General features: G+C 42.9%; 1 protein-coding gene across 26 annotated transcripts in view; it reads left to right on the forward strand.

The window, feature by feature from the left end:
• Window positions 1-543: 543 nt before the first annotated feature.
• STK33 (serine/threonine kinase 33) overlaps window positions 544-13,626 on the forward strand; it is a 50,970-nt gene continuing 37,887 nt past the window's right edge. For 8 of the 26 annotated variants that reach the window (XM_053391877.1, XM_053391913.1, XM_053391861.1 and 5 more), the window contains exon 1: window positions 940-1,144. The gene's annotated coding sequence lies outside the window, so the exon portion shown is untranslated. Of the gene's footprint in view, window positions 670-939; window positions 1,145-13,626 lie in introns of those variants that run through there. The other 18 variants (XM_053391955.1, XM_053391973.1, XM_053392012.1 and 15 more) reach the window with 6 other exon arrangements.

Genomic DNA, 13,626 nt, shown 5'->3' on the forward strand with positions numbered 1-13,626 from the left:
TAAAAGGTGGCATCAGAGTGGGACATTTGATTTACAGGACACAATAATCTGAGCTCATTCAGTAGAGCAATGAGACTCTTAATTCCAGGATCATGGGTTTGAGCCCCACACTGGGTGAAACATTCCTGCATTGCAGGGGGTTGGACTAGATGACCCTCATGATCCCTTCCAACTCTACAATTCTGTTGTTCTCCTGTGCAAGCTGCACTGAGGTGTGGGAGCTAGTGGGGTTGTCCCCCCTGCAGATACCGAAGTATCTTGGGCTGGGCGCCCCCCACCTCGGCCTAAGCTCCTTCAACCCTCTTGTTTCCAACATTCCTGCGCCGGGGGGCAGTCTGCGGCTTATACTGTATGTCCTTGCAAGGCATTTGAAACTTTACAAAGCAGTCTTGCTAAGTGAGGAACTAGAAGATGCAGGAATTGCACATTATGGTACTCGGTGCAACTGGCTCTTTCCTGCTTCCTGGTTCTTCTGCGCCAGGGGCCATGTCTTGAGCACACCACTCTTTATACGCGAAAGCGCATCCACGGCAGCAGCAGCAGCAATAAAAACCGCGGAGCCAAGTGAGCCTCACGAAATCAGAAAGAGGACAATCCCAACGGACAAGTTTCGTAGGGAGCTGAGAGACTCCCAGCCTATGCACGCTTTTCTGAGGGGAAAGATCCACGGTATTCAATGCGATTTACTTCCCAGATTGCCCTGCTAAGTTTCCTTAGAGGCTGGAATGGTGGGGCAGAGCGGCGGCTGCAGCCGGTTTTTAAAATGTAACTTTTTTCAAAGCGAAGACCAAGTTCTCTCAGAGCGCCGGTCTGCTGAGGTAACGCCCGCCCTTCTGGTACCGAGAGAAAAGCGAGGGGGAGACAGGAAAGTCCCATCGCCCCTTCCTCCTCCTCCTCCTCCTCCCTGAGGTGGGGCCGGGCGGCCTCTGAGGAGGGCGGGGGGAGGGGGTTGCAGGGAGGAACGTCTCCGCGCTCTGCGCTACTTTGTCCCTGCGAGGCCCCTGTACTACCCGCGGTGCCCAGGCTGGGCGGCTGTGGAGAAAAGTTTCTGCATGCGCGAAGGGGCTGAAGAGCCGGCCGGGGACCGAGAGGCGGGAAAAAGCCGCCATCGCCGCCGCCACGGCAGGGCAGCGGGGTCGGTGAGGTGTGTGTGTTTGCCGCTGCGAAGCGAGGGGCGAGAGGGGGAAGGAGGGAGGGAGCCAGGGAGGGAGGCTGCAAGTTGTCCGGTTGCCATGACGACGAAGAGGATGCCGGCTGCATTTGGGCGCCCGGAGCGGCCGCTTCCAGGGAGGGGAGCGCAGCATCTTCGCCGCTTGTGGGCGCTTTTCGGGGCTGCCGGCTGAAGGAGGAACCTGCTTGTGTTTTTGTCAGCTAGCTTCCTTTGGGGTCCCTCACAAGTCACTTATTCGGAGAGTCTGCCGTGTTATCCGCTCTCACAGGGGCCGGCCGGGTTAGGCTGCAGCAGCAAAAGCAACGTAGAGGCTGGAGGCAGCTTACTCTGCTATTATAGTTTAATAAATCGATCTAAGGCGTTGCATGAATATATACGCGGGGTAGGCAGGCTTGTGGAGGACGGAGGAGAGGTACATATCCTCTGGCAGTGATGTTGCAGCTTTAAATGCATGTGTTATTTATTCATTTGATTTATTTATAAAAGTACTTAGACACTGCTATAGCGTAAGCCATCTCCAAGCGGTTTACAGCAATAGTAGCTGCACAGAATAAAAGTGCATTAAAAATTAAAATCAGATGTATTCTTAATTGCCTGTGTAAGCTTGGTAGCAGAGAAAGGTTTTCTGCAGGCTGAAATAGGGGGTGCCTGCTGAATCTCTGTTGGCAGAGCATTCCACAGGACAGGGTTGATGACACCAAAGGCTCAGTTTCTTGTTGCTGTCAGGTGAGCCTTGCCAACTCTGGGGAAGACTAATGATGCTCAGTGATCAAGCCAGGGTAGAAGGGTTTAGGTGGTCCTTAAGGTACCCTGGACATAAGATGTTTAAGGCTTTTAAAATTAATACAGTGGCTTTGAACCTGGTTGGTCGTAGATATGCAGCCAGTGCAGATGTTTTAACAAAAATGCCACATGATCTTGGCAGTGTGCCCCCATCAACAGTCTGAGTGCCACATTCCTCACCAGCGAAAGCTTCTGATCCAGGCCTTAAGGAAGCCCCACACAGAGTGCAGTAATCCAGCCTTGAGATCAACAATGAATGCACTACAGTGGCCAGGCTGTTCCTTTCCAGGAATAGCTATAGCTGGTGAAATAGGCAGAGTAGGTAAAAGGCACTCCTAGCCACAGAGGACACTTGACACTCTAGTGACAGAGATGTGTTGAGGAGTATCCCCAAGCTATGCACCTTTTCTTTCTTATCTTGCAACTGATAAGTTGCCCATCTCCTGCACACAGAAAGTACCTATCCAAAGAGACTCCATCTTTCCAGGAATCAACAGTTTATTGGCCCTTTCAGATACTGATCCAGAGCTTCCATATGTTCATATGAGCTTTCATATATTCAGAGCTTTCATATCTCCTGATTCAGATGTTAGGGAACAATAGACACCTTGCTCTAAAGTTCCTAATGACTTTCCTTCCCAATGTGGTGCCTGTCAAATGAATAGACGCCTGCTACTTTATCTTGTCCTTCAGAGTTAGAGAAAGAATCAGATTCCTAGGTGGCAGCAATGATTAGGCTTTCAGTCTGCCAACAGTCTTGGATTTTTCCAGGCCTTTTATTCTTTTTTTGGGAGTACATAATTTTAAGGAAATACGTTATTTCAAAACCTTCTTGTTTCCTGGACTAAGCAGTCCTGGTGCCATAAGGCAAATTAGAAAATCTTTTTCATAAACTCACAGTTCTCTGCAGAAATATTACTGCACTTTTGTATATTATTGTTTTGTTACTGTTATACAATTCAAATTGGAATGTTGTCTCTGTAGCTTTTACAGAATTCTCTGAATCAAGAAAAACTATCCCACCAGTTAAGCATGTTTAATCAGAAGTAAGTCCCACACAGTTCAGTAGGTCTTACTTTCATGTAATTATGCTTAGGACAGCAGCCTTAAAGTGTTTTCTCATATGAGACCTAAATTGATTTAGAGCTTTTTGTATGCTGTTTGTATACAATGAGCACAGCGTGTGACATAAACTTTATGCAAAAATATAGCATAGAGAGAAAACATCTGAAATGCAATGTAAATTTTATACTGCTTAGCATTCCAAACCCAGATGAAGCAATGGCTGCTTTTAAGGTTGACATATGTTTTAGAAAGTTCTTTCTACTATACCATCTACACCTCTTTGGTTACAGTTTAAGACAGGAACTGGGACCCTATGGCTCACCAGATGTTGTTGGACTCCAATTCCCACCAGCTGTAACCAGCATGGCTAATGGTTAGGTATGATGGGAGTTGCAGTCCAACAATATCTAGAGGGCCACATGCTCGCCATTCCTGGTGTAAGATTTCCATACGTCTCTGGCTGTTACTTTTTCATTCTTATGTTCATGCTCCCTCTGGTGGTTTATAGCTATGTGCACATCTGTAGGATACAAAAGTCAAGAAAAGATTTTTACTGGGCAAGTTGCTATCTAGCATTCTTTGATGAGGCTACTTATCTAGATCCATTTCAATCTCATTATGGTCCATTTCCATCACTAAAACAGCCTTGGTTACCCTGGTATGTTATCTGGTTGGGAGACCAGAGAATAGTGTGACTTTACTATTTTTTTTGCCACTCGCAGTGGCTTTTGGTTTCCGAAACCAGGGGTAAAGGTAAAGGTAAAGGGACCCCTGACAGTTAAGTCCAGTCGCGAACGACTGGGGTTGCGGTGCTCATCTTGCTTTACAGGCTGAGGGAGCCGGCATTTGTCCGCTCCGCAGACAGTTTTTCCGGGTCATGTGGCCAGTATGACTAAGCCGCTTCTGGTGAACCAGAGCAGCGCACGGAAACGCTGTTTACCTTCCCGCTGGAGCGGTACCTATTAATCTACTTGCACTTTTGGGCACGCTTTCGAACTGCTAGGTTGGCAGGAGCTGGGACCGAGCAACGAGAGCTCACTCTGTCACAGGGATTCGAACCGCTGACCTTTTGATCGGTAAGCCCAAGGCTCAGTGATTTAGACCACAGCAGCCACCCGCGTCCCTAGACCAGGGGTAGTCAACCTTTTTATACCTACTGCCCACTAATGCATCTTTCTTGATGGTAAAATTTCCTTATCACCCACCAGTGATCGATGGAGGGAGGATTCAGCTTGTGCCGTAGAACCCCCTACCACCCACCCAGAATCCTGAAATGCCCACTACTGGGCGGTAGGGACCAGGTTTGCAACCCCTGCCATAGACCATGCTGGATTGGCTGATTGAGCTGGGAATTAGAGACTCTGCTGTGAAGTGGTTACATTCCTATCTGGAGAGCAACTTTCAGAAGAAGTTGCTGGGAGACTGCTGCTTAGCCCCCTGGCTTTTAATATTCTGAGTTCTGTGGGGTTTTTAATATTCTGAGTTCTTGTCTCCCAAGCTATTCACCATTTACATGGAACCATCTTGCTGCTTTTATCTGATTTGTTCAGAAATGTTATACAACTAGCCATGGCTTACAGCAGAAATGAAACTGTAGTGAAGTAGCACTTTAGAGGCTAGCAAAATGTATTATTCCTTAAGCATGGATGGATTACAAAAAATGAGACATCTGATCCTGTGTATTTTAGTCCCTAAAACCTTAGGCCATAATAAATTTATTAGCTGTTAAGGTAGTAGTATTGTTTTTGTTGTTGTTTTGCTCAAGTTGCACAATGATCTACTTTACAGAGCTGTGATGGTAAAAAGATAGTAAAACATTTTGGCAAAATTAAATTGAAGTTCTTAAGTGTCCACAATAGCAAGGGAGGATGATTATGAGAAAACCAAAACAACTTGGCTGCACCTCACCATATTTGGCTGCATCCTCACCATATTTAGTGGGCAGCTGCACCACTGATTCTTCTAATCATTTATTTAATGGAAATGAACACTAGAAGTTTATTACCACTAGTGTTGGTGGTAATTACTAGTTTTTATTATTGTAGACCAAACTATAGCTTCTGAAAAAAATACAGCCACTTGTTATAAAACAGCACACTGTGATACGTCTCCAGAAGTGCTAACAAGGCTTACTCCCCATCATAGGCACAGTCTTGACCCTTGTTTCCTACATTACATGATTTCTGACAGAATTTTCAGCTACTTTATTAAATTTGATTAGATCACCCTTATGCTATGAATGTATTCAATTATATGAATATAATTCTTAAAATCCCTTCTGTGTTGTTGAAATAAAAGCCATCTTATGGTTACTGGGCCATAAGACACAAGGGCAATAGACTCATTTTCTCTCTGCTTCTAAATGAGTAACTAATTATGTTATCTAATTTTCAATAGATAGTCATATTCACTCTCCTCAAGAATGTTCACGGCAGCCTGTAAAATAGATGCTTTAAATCAAGGATTCACAAATCATTAATTTGCTAAAACACATTAGGAAGGAATGGTGGGAGTAGTAGTTTTTTGTAAGGCAGGAGAGAGAAGAAGCCAGCCGTCTTGTCCAGAAAAAAATACAAAAAGGGGATAGGAGCTGGTTTTCTTTACCCTGTGAAACCAGTAAGTTTAGTGTAGCACAATTTTGTCCGTTTGCAACATTAACATAAATGCTACCCCACTGAATTGGCACTACTTAGGTTCACGAGCTGCTCCTAGAAAAAACTTGCTAATTGTACTCCTTGACACTTAGTCCTCCCTGTGCATAACTTTATCATATTTTCTAGCTTGGAACCTCCTGCTTAGCTGACATTCTCTATACTGTTGCAGCTGCAACCCTTCACCCTTAACACAAGAACAGTCCTATTGGATCTACCTGTAAAACAGAATCTACCTGCAATACTGTAATACAGAATCCTCTGTAATTTAATTTCATTGGATGGAGTTCTGGTATGGAAAAGAGAGGAAAGTGCTATACTTTCTCCCCAGCCCACCTTCTCTACACTGTGCATGATTTTGTAGATTTCTATCATATGCTCCCTTAGTTACTTATGTCAATATTTATTAATGTGGTGGGGAGGCTACAAAAAAAAAAAAAAGGTTCCCCCCTCGTTCCCATTATGAGAAAGCCTGTATGAGTCTAGCTTATGTATGTTAGAATATTCCTATTTTCATTGGAGAAATGTTGGAGTGTATCCAATGGGGAATTGCACACCTGTACAATCATATCTTTATGTTGTACAGACTGCATATCCAGACCATAGATATGATATAAGAGCCTTCTAACTTTCTCCAAAGAATGTTACATTTACAATATGATGTAAACAGGGATACATTACACCACGGGTGTCAAACACAAGGCCCGCGGGCCGAATCCGGCCCGCCAGACCTCGTCATGTGGCCTGTGTAGCCGCCGCCGGCCGCCAGCCTTCACCTTTTATTCTCGCTTTTTTTTTTTGACACAAGAAAGCCGCCTCTTCAGCGCATGCGTGGCACCCTACAAGCCAGAGAACGTCTGCCCTCTAGCGGCGCCGGCCGTTCTACACAGGAAACCTCCACTTTACATGCATTCAGGAAACCTCCACTTGTTTTTATATTCAGCGCATGCCATCCTGTGATGTGACAGATCCAACGGCTGCCTGAACAACCAGCCCTTTGAGGGTGACCAAACTGCTGATGCGGCCCCCCGATGAATTTGAGTTTGACACCCCTGCATTACACTGACTTGGACAGAATTGGGTTCTCTGTAGTGTGTTGAACAGGGCAGTCTAAAAGCAATTTTATTATGGGAATGTTCAAGCACTTGAGGAAGTGAACTAGACAAGAATGCAAAAATCCCACTGAAAGCAGTGCTCCTAGCAACTAGCCAAGGCCTGCAGTAAACATGAGCACAGCAAACTTCTTTGTTATGTGAACTTTTGTGGTTTCCATTTAACAATGGGGCTTTCTCGACAAGATTTTATCTGCAGTTTGTTAATATGAACGTGGAGATGATCACAATGACTCAATTTCACAATTTCACAGTTAATATTTCTATCCCTTTATCTTAAGGGCAATCTCTTGTTTAGGATCTTTTACACCTTTATCTGAATACAGTACATGCTTTGTTGTGGTCAGATTGTATGGTGATGGCGTTATTTATGTCCGGATCTTTCGAGCTTCTGTGTCAACAAAGTAGAATCAGTTCACAAAAAAATTGTGCAATATAACAACCAGGATATCGCACTTGGGGTATGAGCTAATGCAACAAGGTAGTATGGATTGATAACTAAGATGCTGGTAGGATATTGCAGCAGAGTTTGTCAGGGCAGTAGTATGCAAAATAGATCAGAAATTGGTAGAAAGGGCTGCCATTCAGCAGGGACCCATCTATATTGGTGCCAGCCCATGCAACTGGATTTTTTTTACAAAAATTGCAAATCATTGCTGTCAATCTCTTTTTTGTCAGCTGTGTCACAAATGGGAGTCGTGGGATGCAGTAGGTTTGAGCTTGGAAGCATTTTACCAAAAAGGAGAAAGGTTATTTTGGTTAATGGGATACAACTGAGATTCAAATGATGTACTGCCATTATCCCCTCTCTGGAAATTAACTGAAAGGGAAGAGCTGCATCACTTACCGTATTTTTCGCCCTATAGGACGCACCTTTTCCTCTCCAAAAATGAAGGGGAAATGTGTGTGCGTCCTATGGGGCGAATGCAGGCTTTCGCTGAAGTCTGGAGAGCGAGAGGGGTCGGTGCGCACCAACCCCTCTCGCTCTCCAGGCTTCGTGGACCTCTCCGCAAGCAGCGGGAGCACTCCCACTGCTTGCGGAGAGTTGCCTGCATGCCGAAGCCTGCGCGCGCTGAGATCAGCGCGTCCAGGCTTCATGGACCTCTCCGCAAGCAGCGGGAGCGCTCCCGCTGCTTGTGATGAGTTGTCTGCATGCCGAAGCCTGTGCGCGCTGAGATCAGCGCGTCCAGGCTTCGCGGACCTCTCAGCAAGCAGCGGGAGCCAGCGCTCGGCTCCCACGGCTTGCAGAGAGCTGCCTGTTTGGGGGCTGGGGTCGGGGGAAGCTCGCGCCTCCCCCGCCCCAGCCCGGCGCCTGGGGGAAAAATAATTTTTTCCCCTTTATTCCCCCCCCAAAAAAACTAGGTGCGCCTTATGGGACGGTGCGTCCTATAGGGTGAAAAATACGGTAATTTAAATGTATTCAAAAGTAGAACGAGAAGGGCTAGTGCAATTTTGTTGTGCAGTTATCCCGCATACCTATTTTGCAATGTGTACCTCCCAACATCCATGATGAAGGAGGTAATTTCCTGATGATTTAGAGAGATCAAATTGCACATAACATCTGTATATTTAATATATATGCATATTGTGCTGAGGATAGCTATAGATAAGAAACATTTTCTTTCACATAATCTTTGAATGGAACACTTAGGTGACTCTGAAGTGTAAACCACATTAATATTTCTCCGCTAAAATGCAAAACAGTGTACTGAAAAACAAATGCCAATTGAATGTGACTATACAAAGCAGATACTGTATCGTACTAAGGTGCCATCTGGTGGAAAAAACAAATGACAGAATTAAGGAAATCACTTAATACTTCCACCCAGGGCTGGATTAACCATTAAGCAAAATAAGCACTTGCTTAGGGTATCAAGGGAAGGGGGCACCACAGATTCATTGCCAGATTTTTAGCATTAATGGTCACAAATTGCTCAGCTGAGTGTTCATTTTCTCAGTTGAAGTATATTAAAAATCCCAACAGAACAACTATGCAACGAGGTAGGCTGGATGCCTTATTATCTCTACTAAGTATGGAGGAATATGTCTTATGTAAGATTTGTTCTAAGGATCTGATCAAAGACTTTGCAATGAGAAAAAGTAGAATTTTTTTTCAAATATGAATAAAGTGGAAGTATACAAAAATAAACATTACTTTCCATCTTTCTGTAGGTTTTGTTTCATTTCAAAAAAATAAAATTTTGAATTAGATAAATATGGGGGCACCAAGTGCCTAGGACCTCCAAAGGTCTTAATCTGGCCCTGCTTCACAAGATGTCAGGTGCTAAACCAGCCTTGAAAATAAGTCCAGATATTTACAAGCCTGCTGAATTTTTGCAAAGTAAGTCCCCCCTCCCCCCCACAGCAGAACTTTGCTTTCATATGCTAGGCACAGAGGCAGGGTAGAGGATGTAAGCGCTGCTCCATAAAACACCAGATGTAGCTGCAACCATTTTAAAAAGGGGAAATTCCTCATGCAAGAGCAGCAGAGAAGAAAGCCCAGGAAAAGCACTTTAAGGGGGTGCAGGGGGGGATCTTTACAAGTAGCATGCAAAAATTTGCAATAGTGCCAAGACAGAAGAGCACAGTGCAGGAAGTGCTAAGAATGGGATTTTTAAAATAATTATTTTTCATGTAGATAAAAGTACACACAGTGGTTACTCACTTTTTCTTAGGCTCCGTTAATAAATGTAACTATTTGTGGGATAATTTATTCCTGAGGAGACTAAAATAGGATTGCAGAACCCCCTCAGACCTGCATAGGAGAGAAACAAGTTTACACTGCCTGAGGAGTATGTTAAATTGTTTAGAAGATGTTTTGTCACAGAAGCTACAAAGAAGAGAGGTTTACGTTTATGGTGAATCCATGGCCGCATAAGTTCTGTGAAGTTTTGTTAGTGGTCCATCAACCCCTCCCTTCCCTCCCTCCTTTTCTTGTCCCACTTTCCTCCTGAAGGAGCCTGGGGCACCTGGTTTGTCTTTCAGCCTGCACTGAGATGGGGATCAATGCAGTATGTGTGGTCTGTATGCTTGCATGTGTGTGTGCATGTGAGAGTGTGCGCTCTAGGAATGTGTGTGCATGAGTGAGAGAATGTGTATACAGTGGTACCTCAGGTTAAGAACTTAATTCGTTCTGGAGGTCTGTTCTTAACCTGAAACTTTTCTTAACCTGAAGTACCACTTTAGCTAATGGGGCCTCCCGCTGTGCCGCCGGAGCATGATTTCTGTTCTCATCCTGAAGCAAAGTTCTTAACCTGAGGTACTATTTCTGGGTTAGCGGAGTCTGTAACCTGAAGCGTATGTAACCCGAGGTACCACTGTACTCCTAGTGTGTGCATGGGCACCTTCCTAATTCTGTTTTGTTGAATGTGATTCAAGGTCATAAACGGGATAGTTCTTGGTGCCCCCTCAATGCCCTCTGGCTTTTACCAGGGGCCAAGCTTTTAGTTTGGCAGTTCCTGCCCTGTGGAACTCCTAGAAGTTTGGCAGGCATCACCTCTGCTATCTTATAGATCTCTTTTAAAAAATGTGTTGTTCAGACAGGCCTTTAAATACAGTTTTTTTTACTGACCATTTTTCATTGATATGCCATTGGCATTTTTACTGTTATTATTGCAGTACTGTGTTTATAAGCTGTTCAATGCCTTGTTTTATTTTCTATGAAAGTGTGGTTTTGAAATAACTAAATAATAAATGAATAATAATATCAGCTGAGGAATACAGGCCGCAATGGAACTTAAGAGAACAGCGAGACGTATAGGAGTCTTTGGAGACAGGGGTTTGCTGAAAATCCATTGTTTAATGCCAAACCATACAGCATACAGACTCCCCATTCTCTTACGCCACAAAGTATAAATGGATTTGGAAAGGATGAAGGAATGTGGCTTGATTAAAGAGATCACCAAGCCTTTCATGACAGTACAAAAGTGCCACCTTGTGGAAAAAACAAATAACTACAGTGCTAGGTAACTTTATTAATGAAAACACAGACGTATTTGGGACTTTTAATTTGGTTCTGATCATAAAATATTGCAAACATTGAAAGTTAGTCCTCTAGGTTTTTAAAGTCATTTCCCAATTTTTAAAAAATGTACTAGTTTATACTAAAGTTTTTAATTTCAGGGTTGAAGCACCTTCCAGGTAGCTAAACTAGACAACTGTAGTTTATGCTTCAGCACTTGATCTTTATTATAGCTGCACTTTTCCTTGAGCATAAGTTCCCAAGTTCACCTAAAAAAAAACCCCTTTAAAAAACTTCTTATCAAGTTTGTACCTTTCAGCATTTAATTTTCTGCTTGCAGCAATGTTGCGTTAAACTATAAGCTATATCACCCTTGGTCTTTGAGTGAAGCTTCATTGAAGGTATTGTCTTTATCATATGACAGACTTGTAAATAAATGTTAAACAATTTTGTTGAAGTTCAGAGGATAAAAAAGGTCAGCAGTCTGCCTTCTTTATTCCCGATAAAACTACAAAGATAATAGCTTTGATTTATTTCCCTTTGAGGAGAGAATAACACAGTGCAGTATAGAGGATTTTTCACACTAGATATCTACATGATTTACATACTCTTTTAGAGGGTGCTGTTTTCTTCAACTTTCTCCCCCAAAGAAATATTAGCTTCCTTGTCTTACATAGGCACACAAAATAGAAAGTCTGTAGTACATTCCATTTTTTCGAGATGAGTATTGTTCAGTTTGTTTTAGCCTTTGACTTGAATATATATCATTAATTCCAGCTTGTTAGCATGATGGAGTGGTGCAGTTTCTTCTGCTGATTCCAAATCCATGTATCCATGCAGTTATTTGTCTCCAACACCAGCTCTGCCTATGTCATTATCTGATGAGGAAGGTTGTTGTGTACAAAAACTATCATTGTTATAAATTAGTTCATTGATAAGGTGCTAGGAAACTTTTGGGTTTCTTTTTAGGCTGGACTTTGTGTACCAAAGTCTGCTGCTGTCTGAGAATATTTCTCAAATTAGGAGGGTAGACTTCCTGGATGAGTATGTCATGTATGAGGAGCACAGATAATTTGACACCTGCTATTGAAAACCGTTATCTGTGGATTTCCCCAAAATGTGGATTTAAATCTGCTGCAGTTGCTGGAATTGGATCATGCATGCATGCTCTGGATCATAGTACTTAAGGCTGAAGATGCAGTGGTCAGATTGAGGAGTGTGGGTGCAGATGTGGAGGAGGCAGGAAGCAGAGAGGCATGGAGTGTACATGAAACTGCACTAAGTATGTAAATATAGGAGCTGTCTGTAAACCCTGGCCATAGTATGTGATGAGGGTGTCTACAGTTAGACTGCTATGATGCAACTGCAGTTGAGGAATTCCGCTTTTGCCCTTTGAATTGAGTATGTGATTTTCAGGGATGGGGTTAACAAAAGCGAGATTGCCACCCCTCCTATTTTATTTCGTGATTATTATTATTGATATTATCATCATTAGGGTTCTATAAAGCCCTTCATCTTAAGATTGTGGGAAGTTTACAGGATTAAAAACAGCATTGCAAACCTATTCTTTATTTTTTTTTTAAGAAAATCAATAATAAAGTAACATTGGTTTGTACAACCCGCTAAGCCAAACCTTGTCCTAGCTTAGTATGGCAGAGGAGCTAAAAAGGACCAGAGATGGGCAAAGTGGCTACAAGCTCTTCTCCCGAAGTTTGTATGCTTGTGCAGCCTCACAAACTGGATATAATAAAAACAATAAAGTTTTTGTAAAAGTCTTTTTTTGGTAAAAAACAAACAAACCCAGGGAGAATAAAAGACCTGGCACAAAAAAGATAGCATAATACGTGCCAGGTGAGTATTTCTGGGAGAGGAGTACCACAACCAAAAGTGCCCTCTCTCTAGTTTCCACCTGCCTTACTTGCATCAGTGGGATGTTCAAAGAAGAGCATTGGCAGGTGACCTAAGTGTACAGTCTGTATTTGGTTTCTGTCTTAGATTTTAAGAGCTGTTGAGTTTCTGAGAAATTATTTTTGTGAATCACATAACAGTAGCAGTGTTTGCTTTGATAGCAAGCAGGTTTTTCTTGATACTTTTTTTCTTTGTTCACTGGAGTGCATTATTCCTATACCTATGTTTTAGGAGTAGCAGGTTCAAGATATGTGAAGGTGGGGATTTGTATCTTACGCCAGATGAAATGAAAATCTACTTGGGCAATAGCTCCTCCATTATCTTACTTCAACAGATAAAGCAAACACTATAAATCAGCATTTTATTACTAAGGCAAGATACAAAAGATGGCTTTAACAGTCCTGCACAGAGGGAGTAGATAAGAAGCATTTGTCCTTTCATTAGTGTATGTAATACCATATTTGAATTAATATTCAACACAATAAAAAGTGAACAAAAATTGGCGACAACTGATGGTGGTGAGCAGTCATGCTGAATTATACGATTTTAATAATTTGTGGCAATCTTTCCTTTTCTTATGTAATTATTTTTTTGGAAAGTAAAAGGCTACAGCCTTACAGCAACGTATAAGAGATTTTAATAGCGATTGAATAGAGAATGCAGTATAGTGGATTTGAACAGGGAACATACTTTCCATACAGCGTATACTAGCGTCTCTCTGGAATATATAAAATAGGTATGTGAAATATACCTCACAGACGTAGGCTGCAATCCTTACTCCCTGATGGAGGGAGTTAGGTTGGTGTGTAGAGGTTTTTCCACTGGCTTTTGTCCCAGCTCCACCAAAGTGGGCAGAAAGCTACTGTTGGTGGTTCTTATTCTGATGGTAGACAGCTGAAAGGATAGAAACAATTAGTTTGTTTTGAGGTGGGGTGGCAGAGGCTACGTCCCATGGATCCTCCTCCCAAAGGCCCA

This window comes from Podarcis raffonei, chromosome 1 (assembly GCF_027172205.1).
Source record: "Podarcis raffonei isolate rPodRaf1 chromosome 1, rPodRaf1.pri, whole genome shotgun sequence".
NCBI lineage: Eukaryota > Metazoa > Chordata > Lepidosauria > Squamata > Lacertidae > Podarcis > Podarcis raffonei.